The 19,509-nt window shown below is 42.3% G+C and overlaps 1 protein-coding gene across 2 annotated transcripts in view; it reads left to right on the top strand.

The window, feature by feature from the left end:
• Positions 1-4,294: 4,294 nt before the first annotated feature.
• Positions 4,295-19,509, top strand: part of Cdkl5 (cyclin dependent kinase like 5) — a 193,629-nt gene continuing 178,414 nt past the window's right edge. For both annotated transcript variants that reach the window (XM_075958718.1, XM_075958717.1), the window contains exon 1: positions 4,295-4,479. The gene's annotated coding sequence lies outside the window, so the exon portion shown is untranslated. The remainder of the gene's footprint in view (positions 4,480-19,509) is intronic.

The raw sequence follows: 19,509 nt of genomic DNA, 5'->3' as shown, positions 1-19,509 counted from the left end.
CTCAGGCCAAACAGGCATTCCTGTCTCTACAAATCCACAGACTACATCTCCAGACCACAATGAGCTCCTGTCTCTTCCCACCTTATATTCTCTCTGCTCAGCCATAGCACTCCTGTCTCTACCTCCCCAGGGCTGGGATTAAAGGTTTGAGCCTCCACCACTTGGCTATTGTTTCTCTTTTAGACTGATTGAATCTCGTGTAGATCAGGGTGGCCTTCAACTCAAAGAGATCCGTCTGCCTCTGTCTCCGGAGTCCTGGGATTAAAGATGTGTGCCACTACTGCGGGGCCTCTAGTGGCTTAGCTTTGCACTCAGATCTTCAGGAAAGCTTTATTTGTTAAAACACAAACAAAACATCACTACATTCGTTAATCCTTACAAGTGAAAGGATTATAGTCAAGAAGGTCATCTTTTCATTTTTAATTTCGAACAGGTGACAATGTTTTTACTTCCTCTGACATCAGGATGACTCTCTGGTCAACTTTCACTATCTGTGGTAATTAAGGCAGCATATACAGACACAGCTCACACGGTCAGAAAAGCTTTTTTTTCCCCTTTGGTGACAGAACCAACTATGTAGCTCTGGCTGTCCTGGAACCAAGGTGGCCCTGAAAATCAGAGATCTGCCTGCTTTCCAAGCACTGTGCCTAAAGGCATGTGCCACCATGAACTGCCTGTTTCATTTTTGAAGTAGAGTTGGAGTTTATTTAAAGGGGCTCTTTTGAGTGTGAGTGGATGAATACATGTGTGTGCACATGTGTAGAGGCCAGGGTATTGTTAATCAGGAGATGTGCACTTTTTTTTGAGCCTAGGACTTGCTAATTAGGCTAGGTTGGCTAGTTAATTAGTCCAGGGATCCATGTGTCTCTGCCTCCCCAGCCCGGGACTACAAACCCTTGTCACCAGGCTTGGTTTTTTATGTTGTTACTGGGAATGAACTCAGCCCCTCATGCTTCAGCAGTAAGCAATTTACATACTGAGCCACCCTCCCAGTCCCAAAAGGAGATCTGAAAGATAAATTTAAACACAGATGTTAAAATAAAGAGAGAAAGAAGAAGACACACCCAGAAATGTGAACTTGAGCTTCTCAGAGGAAAGTCGATTCCTGAATTTTTTCTTAAAGGTGTGATCACAATTTAAGATGATGTGTTAAAGGTCTAGAAGAACATCAGGTGTTGAGGCCGGCATTCATGTTCTTTCCACACTATTTGTGGCTAAACTTAGTGCTTAGAGAACAAAGATGGAAACTTCAAAAGCTTCAAGTATTGGACTTGAATTTCTAAAACGACATCTAAATAGCATAAACTTTATATTTAGTTTTTGTTTTGTTTGTTGAAACAAGGTCTCACCTGTATAGCCATGGCTGACCTGGAACTCCCTATGGAGATGGTGAGTGGCCTTGAACTTGTGATCCTCCTGCTTCTGCTTTTCAAGTGCTGGCATTGCCCAGGTGTGCCACCATACCTTATTTTGTTTATGTGTCATAAACTTCGAAGAAAAGGATGTAAGATTTGGCATGATTTGCACTCTGAACAGGGCACTTACTGATGTGCCCTTCTGCCTATGAGCACTAGCAATTCACCCATTGGGTTGATTCTTCTGCCTTGCAGTGGACCCAGGCTGAATCATGAAGCTTAGGCCCTCATGGGTAGTTCATAAATGTTCGTGTTGTCAAAAACCTACATTTTAATTTCCCTTTGCATCTTTTGTAAACTTGACCTTAATTAGTATGTAGGCTTTGGCTTAAGGGGGCCCTCAAAATGGCTGCCTGTGGTATTTGGGGTATTTAAGTTTGTTGTTCATTCAGAAGGTATATAAGGGGGAAAATCTTTCTTTTAAACCATGGGATGTGAAGCTTTATTCTTTTAGGCTAATCAAGCCACATATGGATTGACTAAGACGAATTTGGACTCAGCCTCTCCGTGTGTGGAGGGGCTGGATATCTGCAAACAGTGGGGGTTCCTTTAGTGGGGAGAGGGAAGAAATAGATGCTGAGGAGGCTCCGAAGCTGGCTTTCCATCTGGAAGTGGGGAGACTCTTGCTGAGATATGTGAGAATTAGACATAATGTGTCTAACAGTATTGGGTCGTCCAGTGGAGCAAATAAAAACAGAGGATACCCACTGTAATGTGAATTTCAGATGAACAGCAACTTATTTTTCAGTTTCTCCAAACAAAGCCTACACATGTGTTTAGTTTGCACAGAGGGCATTTCATAAGCTTCTTTTTGGACAGGGATTAAAAGGCTTCTGCATTCTTCTAGCCTTGTCCTGAATGTATTTGGGATAAAAATACACGTATCAAAAGTTATTTGTTGTTTATCTAAAATTCAAATTTATGGAAGCAGCTTCTATTTTCTCTGTCAACTTTAAATATCTGTAGAATTTTTTAACGGAGCAGCAGGCATTTGCAGGGAACTATTACTGCTCTTTTAACATAAGAAAAGACCTCAGGTAAATGACAGCATGGTATTTCTTTAAAAACACTTAAAATGTCTAGTTTTCTCTCCAAAGAAGAATTAACTGAGCTGGATGTGGATGCAACAGACCAGTGCTGAAAACCAAATCGAAGCAAATGTTCCTCAGGGAAAGGCTGCATTTGCCCATGGTATCACACCCTGGAAAACATGTAATATAGCTATGTAAAATGACACGGAACTTAAATCTGTTGGCATTCTGCTTCCCCCCCCCTTCTTCTCAGTCTATTCAGATAAACCATCCTATATTTGATTCCAAGACAATGCTACTGAAATTTCTAGTACAAAGGCATTGACAGGGGGTGATAATGCAGCGATTGTCCCAGGAATCCTGGCTCCACGTGGCTGAAAGTGAAGCATGAGGTCACAGCACTGTTATTTTGCAACTGGAGGAGGCAGGAGCCTCTGCAGAGCCTGACTCCATTTTCACCTCATTGTTAATCCACCGCTCCTACCTGGAAAATTGGCTAATATGCTTCCTGAGAAAGTAGATGCCTTCAATTGCTTATGAAATATTCACCATGCTATGAAAAAGAAAATCTTATTGACTTGGAATCGAGTGGATAAATCCATTACATAGCTACCTGTCATTACCAGATTCAAGACAAGAGTAGATTAAATAGATTTTATCCAAGATATCTATTTCCTGTTACAAACTGCTATTTCTTATTTGGTGGCATCTTCGACCTCATACACTACCTATTTTCTGTCCCTTCCTAAATCCCAGAAAACCCTTATCCTTACTCTCTTCTTTTAAAAAGTGTTTCAGAATTATCATGCAGCTTTCCATAGATTTGTCTGCAATGTCTTTAACAAAATCATTTCTTCTTTTTTTATTTTTTTAAAGTGCACTGGGACTATATCTGTATCTCATCCCCTATTCATTCTCATTGAAAACCTGATCCACAGTGGTTATTAAGATTTTTATATTTCTACTGGCCCGACAATGACTTCATTGCTTTTTTTTTTTTTTTTTTTTTTTTTACCAGCTGGGGAATCTTGTAAAGCAGAGCATCGGACGGGAGTAGAGTTGTGGGTTGACGCCGCAGCCGCTGCCGCCGCGGTTTGCACACGTCCAGCTGCTGTGTAAGGAATCCTCTTGCTGCCAGTTCTTTGCTCTTAAAGTCACCCCAGGGGATCGCAGGCTGCTAGATGAACGTGCATAAGAATGTGTTTGCGCGCGCGTGCACGCACGGCTGCAACAGTTAAGGAGCAACAATAGACTCTGTTATCATTTTTTTTCTAAACCAAGGACCGAGATGAGCCAACCCTTCGTCCTTTATTTTCAAGCAGTGCCGGGCTCCCGCCCGAAATATGCTCCCCGCCCTCCGCCCACTCCGCGCATGGGTCTCCAGGGAGGGAGGCGAGGATAACTGCGCTGCAGGCAGGATTTCCCCTTTCTTTTTCCACCGCAGTGACAGGTGGATTCCCGGGCCTCCTTACCCCGCCTCAACCCTCGCACCCACCCCTCTCTGTCACGATTCTGCACCCCCTCCATTCCTCCCTCACTTCCCCCTCGCCAAGTAAACTCCCAGCTCGAGCACCGCCCCTTCCATCCTCGCAGCCCAGGTTGCAATAGCCTGGCTGAGCAACCAAACCTGGTGCTCAAGGAGGAGGGTCGCGAGCGCGCATAAGCGCGTTCGTGTAGCAGAGAGCAAGTACAAGAAACCCGCGTTCTAGGATTTCGGGGATTCGAGAACGAGCAGCGTGGGCGGGGCGCGCGAGCCCGAACCCGAGCACGAGCGCTTTCTCTTCATTGGCGCCTATCAGAAGTAGGCGGGGCCAAGGCGGGACCTAGCGGGATGAGAGGTACTTGTCCATTGGTTCGAATGGGCAGACCGGGAGTGGTAAACAGCAAATTAGGCTGCGCGTTTGCTCCGGCAAGAGGGCGGGGCCGGAGGTTTCGATTACTTGTCTCTGCCGCTAGGGAAGGTAAAGCGGTGACGGCTGCCGCGGGAGTGGAGGCTTCCCTAGTTCCCCAAGAGAGGTGGGAGACTCGGCATGGTGAGTAGTTGCGTCCGCCCGTCAGGTCGTCTCACATTGGCGGTGTGTCCACCAGTTTGTCCTTAGAGAGAACTCAGTTGGTCCACTCAAGAGAGTGACAGAAGGGGCACCGGCACCGGTCCCTCCACAACGGGGCGACGAGCTGAGGGCGTCCCAAGCTGGAGTCTCTCTAGACGACCCACCACGCGTCTCGAGGGGCTTCCCGGTAGGGCTGGGACTGCGATTTTTGGAGCTGGGAGACAGAGGGGCTATGCTAGAGGGACAGCGAGTCGAGGCTGGACCCGGCGGGGCTCCCCTCTGCTGCAGGTCTGCGGTGTCCCCACCCCACTATTCCCGTGGCCACGGCTCTCCGGGGCTTGCAACAAGGGGAAACCCTTTTGCGCTAGCACTGAAAAGAGCTCCAAACCCCCGCCCAAGTTCCTAAAGAGCCCGGACCCGCCAGCAGCTGCGACTCAGAACCCCGGTCCTTCTGACCTTGGCTGCCCGGGAGGGTGGGCGAGCGCCCTGCCTGCAGCCCCGCAGGTTTCCGCCACCTTCCTCGGGACAAGTTTTTCAGGCGTTGCTGTGAAGTTCACGGCTGGCGTGCTGGCAGGGAAGCAGAAATTGACCCCTTCTCAGACCTTCCTACCCTTTGGACCTTTATAGAAATTGAATCCTGGGGTTTGGAACCGTCTGCCAAAATGAACAGGTCTTTCTCAAATTGACCCGTTTTTTCTTTTTCTTTTCTTCTTTCTTTTCTTTTTCTCCTCTCTCTCTCTCTCTCTCTCTCTCTCTCTCTCTCTCTCTCTCTCTCTCTCTCTCTCTCTCTCTTTCTCTCCTCCTCCTCCTCCTCCTTTTTTTTTGTGCCCACGTTGGGGTAAAAAATAACCTGGGCAGATTTCAGTGTTAAAGCAGATCTTTCTTGAGGGTTTTGTTTTTTCGCTTCACTTGAGTGGTATGGCACAGATGCTTGAATAAGAAAAGCCTGACCTTAGTATCTCTCCGGACAGACTAGAAGAATGCTGTGATATTTAAATAGTTGCAGATCAATATTCTGTTAACACAATTTATTTTTAATTGGCTGAAATTTAAGCTGATTTTAGAAAGTATTGACACAGAATAATTTCTTTCCGCGCATCTGATTTAGGCTTGTTTGAATGTAATGGTTATGTAGGCAATATAAAAGATTACACAAATTAATTTGTCTGAGAGCATTTGAGTGAAAACAGGAGGCATAAATATGTATAGGATATAGGATTAGGGTTTTAGGTAACATCTGCTGGAACACTTTCAGCTAATTTCTTTCTTGCTGTAGGGTTTACAAAGAGGGAGAGGGAGAGGGAGAGGGAGAGTGGGGGGAGAGAGAGAGAGAGAGAGAGAGAGGAGAGAGAGAGAGAGAGAGATGAGAGAGAGGGGGAGAGAGGAGAGAGGGAGAGAGAGGAGAGGAGAGAGGGGGAGAGAGAGGAGAGAGGGAGAGAGGGGGAGAGAGAGGAGATGAGAGAGAGAGGGAGAGAGAGAGGGGGGAGAGAGAGGAGAGAGAGAGAGAGAGGAAGAGAGAGAGGGAGAGAGAAGAGAGAGAGGGAGAGAAGAGAGAGAGAGAGAGGGGAGAGAGAGAGAGAGAGAGAGAGAGAGAGAGAGAGAGAGAGAGAGAGAGAGAGAGATTTTTACCGGTGACACTTTGGAATTACAAAGTGCCTAATATTTAAATGTAAATTCATTTTTAATTCTTTTAAAATATTTTCTTAAAATGTGAAGAGGCTATGTTTCCTTATCCCTGTATATCTGGTGTTGAAAGGGAGAGTATGATCTTACATTTAACAACCCAACTAGGATTCATTAATAATAAAAACATAAAAGGCCTCCATCTTTCTGAGAAGATGGTATTTGAGTACCTAGGAAGCATTTTCAATTCTTTATTAAAAGTACTATTTTAGGTTGGAGCATTTTTTTTGGCATTGATGCTAGAACGGGAGTAAGGAAGCCTGCAGCAGTATTACCAGTTTGACACCACCAGTGGGTGTTTCTGTTGACAAATGCAGAGAGGAGAACATTTGGGAAGGAAATCTTTTTTGGGGGGGAATGGGGGGGGGGGTAAAGAGGGTAGGTGAGGGGAGAAGGAGCCAGAAGAGAGAAGCTGTAGAACTAACGCTGCCAACATTGTGTGTGCTGGGCATTGCACAAGTACAGGGGAACCTAATTAGGGAGAAAAATACCATTTGGCTGCATTAAAGAATAGAACTCCAAAAGAGGCATACTAAATAAAGTTAACCATTCCAAGAGTGATTAATAATCCGCCATTTCTGAGTACTTGGGAAGAGGGCTTCTCTCTTGGAAAGGGTATCAAATCCTTTTGAGTTGGCTTGCCTTTTAAACATAATCAGTGCAATGCTTCATTTGATAGGTAGAAATAGAAACAGTTTGCTGTTCTTATTGTGTTGATTTAGTATAGCCCCTAAGCCTAATTTTTTTAAATAAAAATAACTTGATGTATTAGAAAAATTATTCAGAAATAAAATCCCTTCCAGTGGGAGCATTGCTTTTGTCATTGCTCAGTCTTATAATTTATTAAAGATTAGGGACTTCTTAAAGCGCCCCCCCATGGTTTTGATTCTTTTTTTTTGTTTATGCAAGGGTCCTAATTAAATCTACCATTATATGTTCTTGGAGTTATTTAAGTCACAGACATCTACTCTGCTCCCTGGGGTTTTATAAAGGAAAGGTTTCTATTGAGAGAAGTTGAAGGGCCATCTCACAGAAATAATAGAAAGTTGACTGATTGCGAATTAAATGTATTCTGTTCCAGATATTCTACATTTGAGAAGAACCAGACTTTATGGGGCATTTTCTGTTTCAGAGGTGCAGTATTCTTATACTACAAACCTTAACAACAGAGGTGGAGAAATTCCTATCAGTATGCATTTCCCCCCAACCCGTTTCTTCACAGTGGCTAAAAATCTATGAGAGATTCTCAGCCACAGTTGAATTGTTGGAAGTTAGCCTTTCAGTAGAATTTGCATTTCAGTTTTCTTAATAATAGGAAGTTGAGGTATAGCTAAGAAATAATCTGGTAGAAAATTTGTAAAGAATCAAGCATGGGAATATTTTCTTACCTGCTTAAAATTTCATCTTTTTCCTTCTTCCATTTTGACAGTTTTGGTGGGTTTATTTTAGTAGAATTTTTAGTGTTTGGCTTTTTGAAGGTGTGCTAATATAAAATCGCATTTTTTTGGCAGTTAATGTGAGAGTGTGATACTCCAGTATAACAAATTGATGTCAGATAATAGCATGAGGCGTTTACAACGAACAAAGCAATCAACTTGCATAGATCTGAAACAGGAGGGAGATCTTTTATATAATCCTTAAGTTTAGTACAAAAGCAGCAAGATTTGAAGTATTTAGTTGTTTTCTGACTAGAAAAGATTTCACTCAGAATCAGATAATTTTAGATCTTAAGGTTTTATTCTTGGCAACATCAAATTCCTTGACAGAGGAGAAGAGAAAATGTCAGAGGTTGCTTACCGTCTGATAATTGTGTCTGTTAGGACAATAATGCCATCAAAAGACAATATTTAGAGCGGGAGATGTGACTCAGAAGAAGAGTACATGGCCCGGTGTTGGATCCAAGTGGAGTGGAACAATAGTCAGCATTTCAGCTCTCTGTAGAGTATCCACTCTGCTTCCAATCTGAAACTCAACATTGATATTTTTTTGATTATTCACACTTTTGGCATTTGGATTTTTATTTTTTGTTTTTAGATAGGGTCTCATTTTTAGTCCAGGTTAGCTTGGAACTAACTCACTATGTATCCTAGGCTGGCCTGGAACTTGTAGCAATACCCTGCCTTAGCTTCCTGGGTTCTAGGATTGCTGGCAGGAGCTACTATGCTTGATCTAGATTTAATTTTTTATATTTTTGAGATTTTTTTCTTTATATGGAGCAGTGAATGTGTTAGTGATTTACTCAAAAATTGGGTCTCATTTCTCGTTAGAGTTTATACATTTCTTCATTCAGAGATAGGAATTTGGGAGACAGTTCTGTCTGTGGCTATGAAAACCGGGACCAAGGACTTTTCTATCTAAAGAGATGTTTATCAGTTAAACATTTCAGGTTTGGGAATTAACAGAAAATTATTTATTGGGTTAAATGGACCAGGCTCTTGGAAATTTGTTAACACTTTGAATTAAGGTTTTTACATAAAGACATTTGTTTTAGGGATCGTTCTCATCAGAGTCAAGTTTTGGGTGCAGTCTTTCTTTTGTATAGTCTGCTCTGTAATTCTCACTGTGCTATGCCTATTGGACCTTTCTGCATACCAGATGCTGTGGCAAATTATTTATTCACACGTATGCACGTGTGCTCACAGCCTTTCTCCAAGGTAGATATTTTCCTTATTTCTCATGTACATGTCAGATGGGGCGCAAAAACAATTTGCACATATTAGCTAGCTAGTCAGCAGAAGAGGCAAAATTGCCATCCAAACCGGTCTGACTTGAAATTGGACTTTCCCAAGCCCTGTTTTCTGCTTCTCTAGAAGAGTGTGGTTCCTAAAGCCTGTTTTGAGTTCATTCTTCACGTTGTGCCTGGGGAGTCCTGGACGTATAAATTTGTTTTCTGGGTTTGATGGGCCTCATTGGCAAGGCTGCCTGGTGTTTTGTGACATAGGGGACTGGATTTATCAAGGCTGCTGGTTAGGACAACCAGAAGTATCGAGTTTTTGCAACACAGCCTCATTGGTTTGATTCCTTCATAAATGAAAGTCATACATGTAATTATATATGTCCAAAATGAGATAATTGTTTCAGTTAAACACTGGGTGCTTCATGTTTATGCATATCCGTTGTAGCTTTTCACTGTCTGATTAAATTTACTATACTAATAAAGGCTTTGAGGATACCCGCTGAATTCAGTTTTGTCTTATGTGTATGTGTTGCTAGGGATTGAACCCAGGGTATTGCACATTCTAAGCAACCTCTCTACTACTAGCTGTAATCCTAGTAGTATCCTCCCAGTCCCCCTTTTCTTCCCCAATTCAGGCTCCCAGTAAGTTACCCAGGTGGTCCTTGAACTCACCCTTTGTATCATAGGCAGGACTTGAACAATCTTTTCTTGCCTTGATGCAGAATTCTGTCCATAGCTGCAATTACAGGCTCTAACCACCAGGCCTGGCTAGATGTACTTTTGAAGTGGCAGCTGTTATAATTTACAGATGTACATCTTTTTAGTAATTATAATGACTTAAAGTAAAATAAAATTGAAAGGTAAAGTTTAAAGAGGTGCATTATTCTTGTTTAATTTTTTTTTAATTTATGTGTATGTGTTGGTGGATATCTAAGAGGCCAGAAGAAGGTTTCCAGATCCCTGGAGCTAGAGTTAGAGAAACTGCCTGATACGGTGCTGGGAACTGAACTCTGGTCCTCTGGAAGAACAGAGCAGCAAGCTTAGTTTCAAAGAACACTTAGGGTTCATGTGAAAGAAGAAAACGTGGTATCTTTGTTTTTAAGTTGATAAAAATCACTTTTGTCATTTAGAGATGAATATTATAGAGTCTCAGGACCAGAAATCTTCTTGGCCAAAGCAAAGGGATGTTGTGCATAGATAGAGCCTTGACAATTTTTGTTGATTACTCCACAGAGTTGTAGTGATGAGGCGAGCAGGCCTGCTTTTCATCCCACCCGGCTAGCTTAACACCCCAAATAACAACACACAAATTGTATTCATTTAAACACTGCCTGGCCCATTATGTCCAGTCTCTTATTGGCTAACTATCACATCTTGCTTTAACCCATATCTAATAATCTATGTATCACCACGGGGTCTTGGCTACCGGGAAGATTCTAACCACCATCCGTCTCGGGAAGGGGAATCATGGCGTCTGCCTGACTCTGCTTTCTTTCTCCCAGCATTCTGTTCAGTCTACTCCACCTATCTAAATCCTGCCCTATCAAAAAGCCAAGGCAGTTTCTTTATTAACCAGCGAAAGTAACACATAGACAGAAGACCCTCCCACATCACAGAGTACAGCTTTCCAACATACAGTTTAACACTTTAATTTTTTGGAAGGCAGACTTTTTCTGTGTAACTCTGGCTGTCCAGGAACTATCTCTGTGGACCAGGCTGACCTTGAACTCACAGAGGAACACCTGCCGCCTCTGTCTCCCAAGTGCTTGGATTAAGGGCGTGAACAACCACACCCAGCCAATTTGTCTCCTGTAAAAGTATGCATGCTAGTAAACATTTAAAAAACCAACTCTCCTTCAAATATGGTTTTTGTAACCTCATTTACCTGCTTCAGCTAGGTCTCCTAGTCACCAGATACCAGTAACCTCTTAAAGTTGCCTTCAAAATATAACTTCTTACACATCACGATTCTTGTGTTTCCATTGTAAATTTTATTACATTTAATTATTTCGTGTGTGTGTGTATTTGTGAATATGTGAACATGCATGTGAAGGTCAGAGGACAACCTTCAGGAATCAGTTCTCTCCTCCACTGTGTGGGTCTTGGGGATTGAATTCATTAGGCTTAGTGGCAAATACCTTTACCTCCTGAGCCACCCATCAGACCTGTTTCAAGTCTTTGCCCAAGCATGATCCTTAGTAGAATATGAAGGACCATATTACAAATGGCACAAGTTGCCTTGTCTTTGTGGGTTTATTTTATTAATTATTTTTTGAGCTAGGGTATCATGTAGCCCAGGCTGGTTATTAAATCTCTATGTAGCCAAAGCTGGGTTTCAGCTCCTTTTCTTTTGGGTGCTGGGATTACAGATGTGCACCACCCTATTTATGTGGTGCTGGGAATCAAATCTAGGCTCTCAACAAGCTGGGCAAGCATTTTATCTGATAATGAATTAAATAACATTGTTCTTAGTGATAATATTAGAGATACATAGAAAATAAATTGGGGGAAATCGCACAGTTATTGGATAAGGAAAACTCACTTTCAGATGTAAGATAGATAGGCAGAATAATTGGTTTTCTTGATACTGAGCAGTGATATTGCTGAGTTTACCATTTGAGCTCTTGAGCTCCAATTGTCCTTGACAGATCGTCTCTGCTGTACTTGCTGTAGAGCAACCTTTATTGTATTCAGATACCCAAACATTTTCTACTTTCTGTGTTGCTTCACACTGAGTTGTGGTGGAATTTAGACATGGCTCTCTTACTGGCAGCATTTTCTTCTCAGCGATCATTTCTGTGGAGAGTAAAGCCAGGTTGCAAGCATAGATTATGGTAAAATTGTACCGCATGGCTAACTTCTGCCACATTGTGAGGTATTGTTTTTTGCCTAGTGTGTTGATGGTGTAGGTGGGAACTGCTCGTAGGATAGTTTATGTGTTATCTTTTGCATACCCATAATAAACGGTAATGGTTTGGTTGAAAGTATTTAGAAAATGGTGTCTAACTTTTATATAAACAGTTCTTGTGGGAAAGTGACCCTCAGAAGTGCTAGGCAGGTAAATCAGTAACTCTGTATGGTAGGTTGTGTTTGGATTTGCAAGAACATATTAGACAAACAATGCTGGCCTGATATTAATAGCCTACTGTCAGTTCAGTCGTAACTGGTTTGAAATAGTATTGATTTTTATTTTTAACAGTTATGAATATGTTTCTTTTTTGATATCGAATATCAAATAGTAACATGTGAAGTGAGTTTTGGAAATAACTTGTTTTATGTTTTGTATGTGTGTGTATGGGGGTTCCTAGGTGTGCCCTGTGTAGACAGTGGCTGCAGAATCCAGAAGAGGGCATCAGATCCTCTAGAACTGGAGTTGCAAGCAGCTGTGAGTCACCTAATATGGGTGCTGGAAAAGGACCCTGGGTCCTCTGCAGGAGCATCAACAAGTGTTCTTAACTGCTGAGCCTTTTTTCCAGCTGTGCAATAGATTTAGATAGCTAGTGATTTTTCAGAGCAAGAAAACAGGTTTCTGGGAGCTAATAAAACATAGATGAACATGTTTTTAAATTATTTATTCTTGAAATATACATTTTACTTTTCAATTGTGTGCGTGCATGTGTGTTTGTATTTCAGCACATGAATATAGATGCCCGAGAAAGCCAGAGGAATTGGTTTCCTAGGGCTAAAAATGTGGGTGCTGGGAATTGAACCCATGTTCTCTGCAAGAGCAGCATTCTCTCTTAACTACGAAGCTGTCTCTCCAGCCCTTATTTATTTACCATTACATAAATATTTATAAAGATTCTGCATGACTGTGTATATGCATGCAGATGCACATCAGATGTGAGAGGTCAAGGAGCAGTTTTCTGGGGTTGGTTCCTCACTCTACTGTTTGGGTTTTAGGGATTGAACTCTGGTTGTCAGGCTTGGTGGAAAGCACTTATACTGGCTGAGCCGTCTCACTGGCCCATTTAAAAAAATTGCCTGAAATTATTTTAGGTAAGTTGCAGTTAAAGATCTTTGTATTATGCCTAAAGGTTAGATTCTTGGCAAAATGAAGTTGTTACCAATCAGATTAGACATACAGGCAGATAAAAATGGTGGAAAATGGAGCTAGGGAGATGGTCAGTTGGTAAAATACTTGCCATACAGGCATGAGAATCTGAGATCAGTCCCTAGCACTCATTTTTTTAATGAACTCAATCGTAGTTTCTAGATGGCTTTTGGGTCTAATAATGCTGTCTGTTCCTATTTATGTATTCATTCATTCTTTTTTTTTTTTTTCGAGACAGGGTTTCTCTGTGGTTTTGGAGCCTGTCCTGGAACTAGCTCTTGTAGACCAGGCTGGTCTCGAACTCACAAAGATCCGCCTGCCTCTGCCTCCCAAGTGCTGGGATTAAAGGCGTGCGCCACCACCGCCTGGCATAAGAAGTTGAATGGGTTTTTTTAAATATATATATACATTTTTAAATATTTTTAAATATATATATACATATATATATATTTATAATGTATACAATATTCTGTCTGTGTGTGCCTGCAGGCCAGAAGAGGGCACCAGACCTGATTACAGATGGTTGTGAGCCACCATGTGGTTGCCGGGAATTGAACTCAGGACCTTTGGAAGAGCAGGCAATGCTCTTAACCTCTGAGCCATCTCTCCAGCCCCATCATTCTTTTTTACTGTATAGGTCTTTTGGTTCCCAATTTTGTTTTTATGGGTTTTCTGTGTGTTCAAATGTGTATGTTTCTGTGTGTTACTTGTAATTTTTTTCTTTGGCTCCTTTTCTGTTTGTTTTGCCCTAACCTGGTTTTTATTTTGTTTTATTATTATTATTATTAGATATTTGTTTTCTAATGAGAGCAAGGTATGGAGTTGAGTGGTAGGGAGGTAGGGAGGATCTGGGAGGAGCTCAGGGAGAGGAGACTGTAATCAGAATAGATTATATGGCTGAGTGGTGATGGCACACACCTTTAATCCCAGTACTCTGGAGGCAGAGGCAGGCAGATCTCTGAGTTTGAGGCCAGCCTGGTCTACAGAGCTAGTTCCACTATAGCTAGAGACAGAGAGAAACCCTGTCTCGAAAAGAAAAAAAAGAATATATTGTATGAAAAAAAAATCTATTTTCAATTAAAAATAGAAATTTAATGAAGAACTTGGAGTAGTGTTGGGGTCGAAACAGGTTGATCCCAGATGTTTTGGGGCCAGCTAGTCTAGTTGAATCAATGATCTCCAAATTCAATGAAAGACTTTTTCTCATAAAGTCCCGCATGGTAGAGAAAATCACCAGATTTTGACCTTTGGCTTCCATACATATGTGAACACTTATGTGCACACATGTGTACACAAGAACATGTACCTATGCATACATCCTTATCCCCTACCAAAATGGTGACAGATGAGAGTTGAAGAAAATTTGTCGGATTGGTTTTGCCGAATTACCCTGACATTGGCGAAGTTGAATCTTTCAGAGATTGTCAGTTGGTTCAGATGAAACATACCCTAGAATTTACCCACAATTTCCAGACACTACCCTGCTTTGTCAGCTTCTTGTGGGACATACAGATTTAATTGCTAGTAATTATTAGTAATAATATCACAACTGGATTCAAAATTAAAGTTGTACAGTACGCACATGAAAAGGGTTTTCTTTAGAAATAGCGTTGGAGTTTATGAAAAGGAAGGTACAAAAAGATATATTTTTATGTATATGGGTATGTTGTGTACTGATGTGTCTGCATCATATGCATGCTGGTAGAGACCAAAAAACGGCATCAGGTCCCCTGCAGCTGGAGCTACGGATGATTGTAAGCTGTCATATGGGTGCTGGGATTTGCACCCAGGTCTTCTGGAAGAACAGCCAGTGCTCTTAACCACTCAGCCATCTCTGCAGCCTCCAAAGGTATTTTTAAATGGAGACTTAAGTGTGGTGGTGGTGGTGGTGGGTGGCGGGCGTCTAGGGGAGTGCTTAACCGAAAGGCACTCATGGAAAAAAATAAGATATGTACCAGTAAGGGTCTTGGCTTCTCAAGGGAGCGTCACTGAGAAGACTGAGCTTAATTGTGCTTATTGAAATTGATTGAGGTAAACAAAAGTTAATTTTGTGCAAATTGGTATTTCATACTGCTTCAGTTGTCGGTAAAATAACCTTTCTTACATCCTGAAGTCTGTCTTTGCTTCATTTAACAAATGCTTAATGAGTACCCACAGTGGCCCTGCCCTCTCATTAAAAGAGTTTAGTCTTGAGCTGGAGACAGAGGTGTGAAGAAGTCACCTGCAGGAACAAATCGCATGGGTAAGGTGGACAATCTATTCTGAGAGTTGCTAGGAAGGCCACCCTGAGGTGACTTTTAAGTGAGTTTAACGATAAGAAGGCTTATTAATTGGGGGACTAGTTTTCCAGAAGAGTAGGTGCAAATACCCTGAGGCACAGTGAGAGACGTAGAGGCTCTTGACAAACAAGGTCTTTGAATCCTTGTTATGTGTCTATGTATGGAAATAAATGGATAAATGGGGAAAACCAGAAAGGGGACCTGGAGAAGGTAAAAAGGTGCTGATGAGGGGTAGTGAAGGGCAAAAGGACAGGTGTGACCTGACGGCTGAAAGGAGGGGGGGCATGTAGAAAGAGGGTGAGAAGGAGAAGGGGAGACACGGGGAAGAGAATATACTAAAAAGATTGTATTGCTTGAAAATACCATAAAATGAGGGGCTGGAGAGATGCTCAGTGGTGAAGAGTACATACCACTCCAGTTCAGTTCCCAACACTCAGGTCAGGTGACTCAGAACAGCCTGGAACTCTAGCTCCAGGGGATCCCATCCCTTCTTCTGGAATCCTGGGCACTCATCTATGTAACACATACCCCCATGTATGTAATTAAAAATAAAATTAAAAACATCTCAAAAGAAAGTAACACAATGATATCGAATGCCCTTGCATGCTAATTTTTTGTTTTATTTATTTTATGTCTATGCTTGTTTTTGCATGTATGTGTACCACATTCGTGCCTGGTGCTGGAAGAGGGCATCAGATTACCTCAATCTGGGGTTACAGACGGTTGTGAGACACCACGCTAGGAAGGAATTCAGGTCCTTTACAAGGTCAACAGAGGGCCTTAACTGTTCAGCCTTCTTTCCAGCCTATTTTTATGCTAATTAAAAGTAATTTTGAAAGGAAGAATTCTAGCCAGGTGCACCCCTTTAATTCCAGCCCCAGGGAAGGCAGAGGCAGGTGGGTCTCTTGAGTTTGTTGTCAGTCTGGTCTACAGAGTGAATTCCAGGACAGTCAGGACTGTTACACACAGAGAAACCCTGTCTAACCTCTCCTTCACCCCCCAAAATGAAGAATTCTAAAATGGCTAGAAAGGAGAAAAGCCAAAGCCAAAGCCCAAGTAGACAGAGGTGAGACCTTGAAGATTTTAGTAGTTCCGCTCTCCCCCTGTCCTGTCTCCTGGGAAACTATTAAAGTTTTAAGCAGGGGTGTGATGGGAAATGCAGGGCTGCCAAAAGCCCAGAATTGCAGCTCAATGGAATCTTAACAGTTTGTCAAAAAGGTCATAATCTCTGCAAGTTAAAATATTCTTCTCATCTCATTAGAACGTTTGCAACTGCTTCCTTGATTGATTGTCATCTGTGGTACTCTTTTCATTGTTTTTTTAGAAACTACCTTTACTTTCCTTCCTCACCATGCTGTTAACCTTATATAGGAATGTCATTTCTATTTATAACTGAATTAAAATATTTTTTCTAACAGTTTCATCTCTCTCCCTTGTTTAAACTTAAAACTCTCCTGGTTCTCCCTCACCCCATTTATCTGCTCAAGATAGTTAATGTCTTAATGAAGCATTTTTTATTAAATAGCAACATTAAGTTTGAATTCTTTTGTCTTTCCAAATACGACGTCTTGGATCTGGCTTAATATTTCTCAACATGTATGCTGTTTTTTTTCCTAGTTCGTGTTTATTTTATGCTCTTACAGTGTCTTTAGGTAATTTTGTTCATGTTGTTTGGGGGCATCCGACTTCTGGAGGAATACCATTTCAAACCTGATTCCTTTGTGACCTCGTCTTTTCTATTAAACTCTTCTGTGCCAGACTTTTATTCTTCTTTAATTTCTCTGTGTATACATACGTGTAAGTGTGTGATGTAAGCCAGAGGAGAATTTCTGGCTTCCTGCTTTATCACTCTCTACCTTAACCATGGCTGGCCAGCACCCCCCCCCCCATCCAGTCTTCTTATCTTTAGATCCCCACCCAGCAGCAGTGAAGTTAGGGGAAAGAAGGGTTACTCCTGGCCTTTTTACAGGGATGCTGGGGACATGAACTTAGGCCATATGCTCTTAACCCACTGAGCCATCCCCCAGGTCCATGTTATGATTATGCTGGCTTTCCCAGTCAGTACACTGTCCCTTTAAAAGACAAGCTCCTCCCACTTCTAATTTCTCCCTTCTGCAGAGGCAGGCTGGTCTAGGCTCTCTCTTCCCTGCTATTGTTCTGAAGAGGCAGCTCTCTGCCTCTCCCTCTCCTCTCCTCTTCTCTCTCTTCTCTCCCCTTCTTTCTCTCTGTCCCTCTCCCTCTTCCTCTCCCTCTGTCTCTGTCTCTAGCTCTCTAGCTCTCCCTTCCTCCTCATACTCCCTAAGCTCTCTTTGCATGGCACATTCTGGGTCCCACAGTCTCCCACCCTCCCTGGGACCTGCCACGGGTCATTCGCGCTGTATCGTTCATTGGTGCCATATAACACGTGCCCGACTTTATGTGTTCAGGTTAGCTTAGGCATGCACAAGCTCTGTAGAGGTACTATTTTGAGTATCCTGATTTATTCCATTCTCCTACAGTAAGCATCCTACCATGTTTAGGAGATATTTTTTGAAACAAAGTCTCAAGTAGCCTTGCTTTTAGCAAAGGATGACTTGAGTTACAGGAATGTACTTCTCTGCCCGACATTTTTTTAAAGGATATCTTCAGCCATGCAAAAATTTTGTTTGCCTTGCTGACTGCATAAGGTTCAGGTCTTCCTTAGTTTAGAATTGTTAGTGCCTATATGTATTGAATGGTGCTATTGCCCCCCCCCCCACTCTACATATGCGAAGAATAGCATAATCATCTCCTCTTTCTAGGATTTCCTTTGCAACCTACATTTTAATGTAGCCTTTAACTTAGCTTACTTTTGGCATGAGCTCTTAGACTTTATTGAACTGTCTTATACCTGCTCAGTCTGCCTGCCTGCCTTCCCTCCCATCTTCATTGGTAGCCCTCCCTTGATCCTTTTCTTGGTGGTGTTGAAGAGTCGGAAAATGGTTTATGTCATTTTTTTTTCCAGTTTCGTTCAGCCCACGGCATGTACTTGAAAATAATTGCCTCTTTTCCAAATTAAGCCCGTGAAACCAATGTTTTTGTCCCGGTGGTTTCTCTAGTCTCCAGAGTTAATATCCTTGATTTAGAGGTGTTTTTGAAGTCTCTCTATGTGCAGGGTTGGTAAAAAGAAATGGGGACTTTCTTGGATGACCTTATGCTAGAGTAACCGTTTGAGTATTTTAATGTCATTGTTCATGTTCGGGCACCTGAGGGAATGTTGACATCAATCTAAGCAATGGTGATGTTCTGTAAGCCAGCAGGAGAGGCCAGATGCGGTGACCAAAGCACGGGGTTAAAGCACGTTCAAAGGGAAAGGCAGGGTGCAAATAGCCTAGGCAGACTTAAGGCAAAATAAATAAGGGACAAAGTGGTTTGAGTGTGGGTGCAAAGAATCTTAAGAGAGGGCAAGAAATGTCAAGTAAAAGGAATGGGCCTTGAGAGGGTTTCTTCACGTCATGGATCTACAAATAGACATGTAAACCTGGGAGAATTGCAAAAACAGCAACAAAGATGGGAATTCATGTATTGCAGGCCTCACGTTGTCCTAGGATTTGGGTTTTCTTTCAATGTGGCTCGAGAATGTATGAATATTAAAACTAGTAGTTTAAATAGTGGTGCATCTTAGGGAAATGGACAAACCCTTGGTATGTGGTTTGAGCTGTGAACTCTGGTGACATAGTGCAGTCTCTGCATGTGGCACATAGGAAATGCTCCAGAGATATTTCTTCTTTTCTGACCTCTCCCATCCCTCTCATGCCAGGACCACCTTGTTTGCTGGCTTCTCTGTATTAGGTGCCTCTCCAGTGACTGTCCCTTTCTGTTCCCCCTGTAGAAATGCCTGGTTAGTCACCTGCCTATGGGCATAACTGTGCCATCCTTGGCCCCATGTTGGTACATGAGTAGGTGCCAATGGCTCCCTGTGGGGTGCTGCAAACTCTTCCACTTGCGTTTATAGTGTAGCATATGGGAAGGCCAAAGCTGCTAACTGTAAGAGTGACATTTAAGAAGTGTTTCATGATTTATTATACTAGTTCATGTAATTGCAGAGCCCTCCTCGTTCATAATAAATTCTCTCTGAACCCATCTCTCTCCCTCCTTCCTTCCTTCTCCCCCTTCCTCCCCTTTACCATCGAACAAAGCTGTCTTTTGTTGAACGTGTTGCTTATTTATCATGTGTCTTCACATACTCCTAGGTTACTACTTAGGCCTTATAGACTGGCAAACTAGTTTGATGTCTTACCATACCGAGGTAAAATATTGTCACATAAAACCACTCTGTGGCTAGGCGGTGGTGGAGCACA

This window comes from Microtus pennsylvanicus, chromosome X (assembly GCF_037038515.1).
Source record: "Microtus pennsylvanicus isolate mMicPen1 chromosome X, mMicPen1.hap1, whole genome shotgun sequence".
Taxonomy (NCBI): Eukaryota; Metazoa; Chordata; class Mammalia; order Rodentia; family Cricetidae; genus Microtus; species Microtus pennsylvanicus.
Note: the sequence above shows the minus strand (reverse complement) of the source record. Positions and strands in the feature narration are given on the sequence as shown.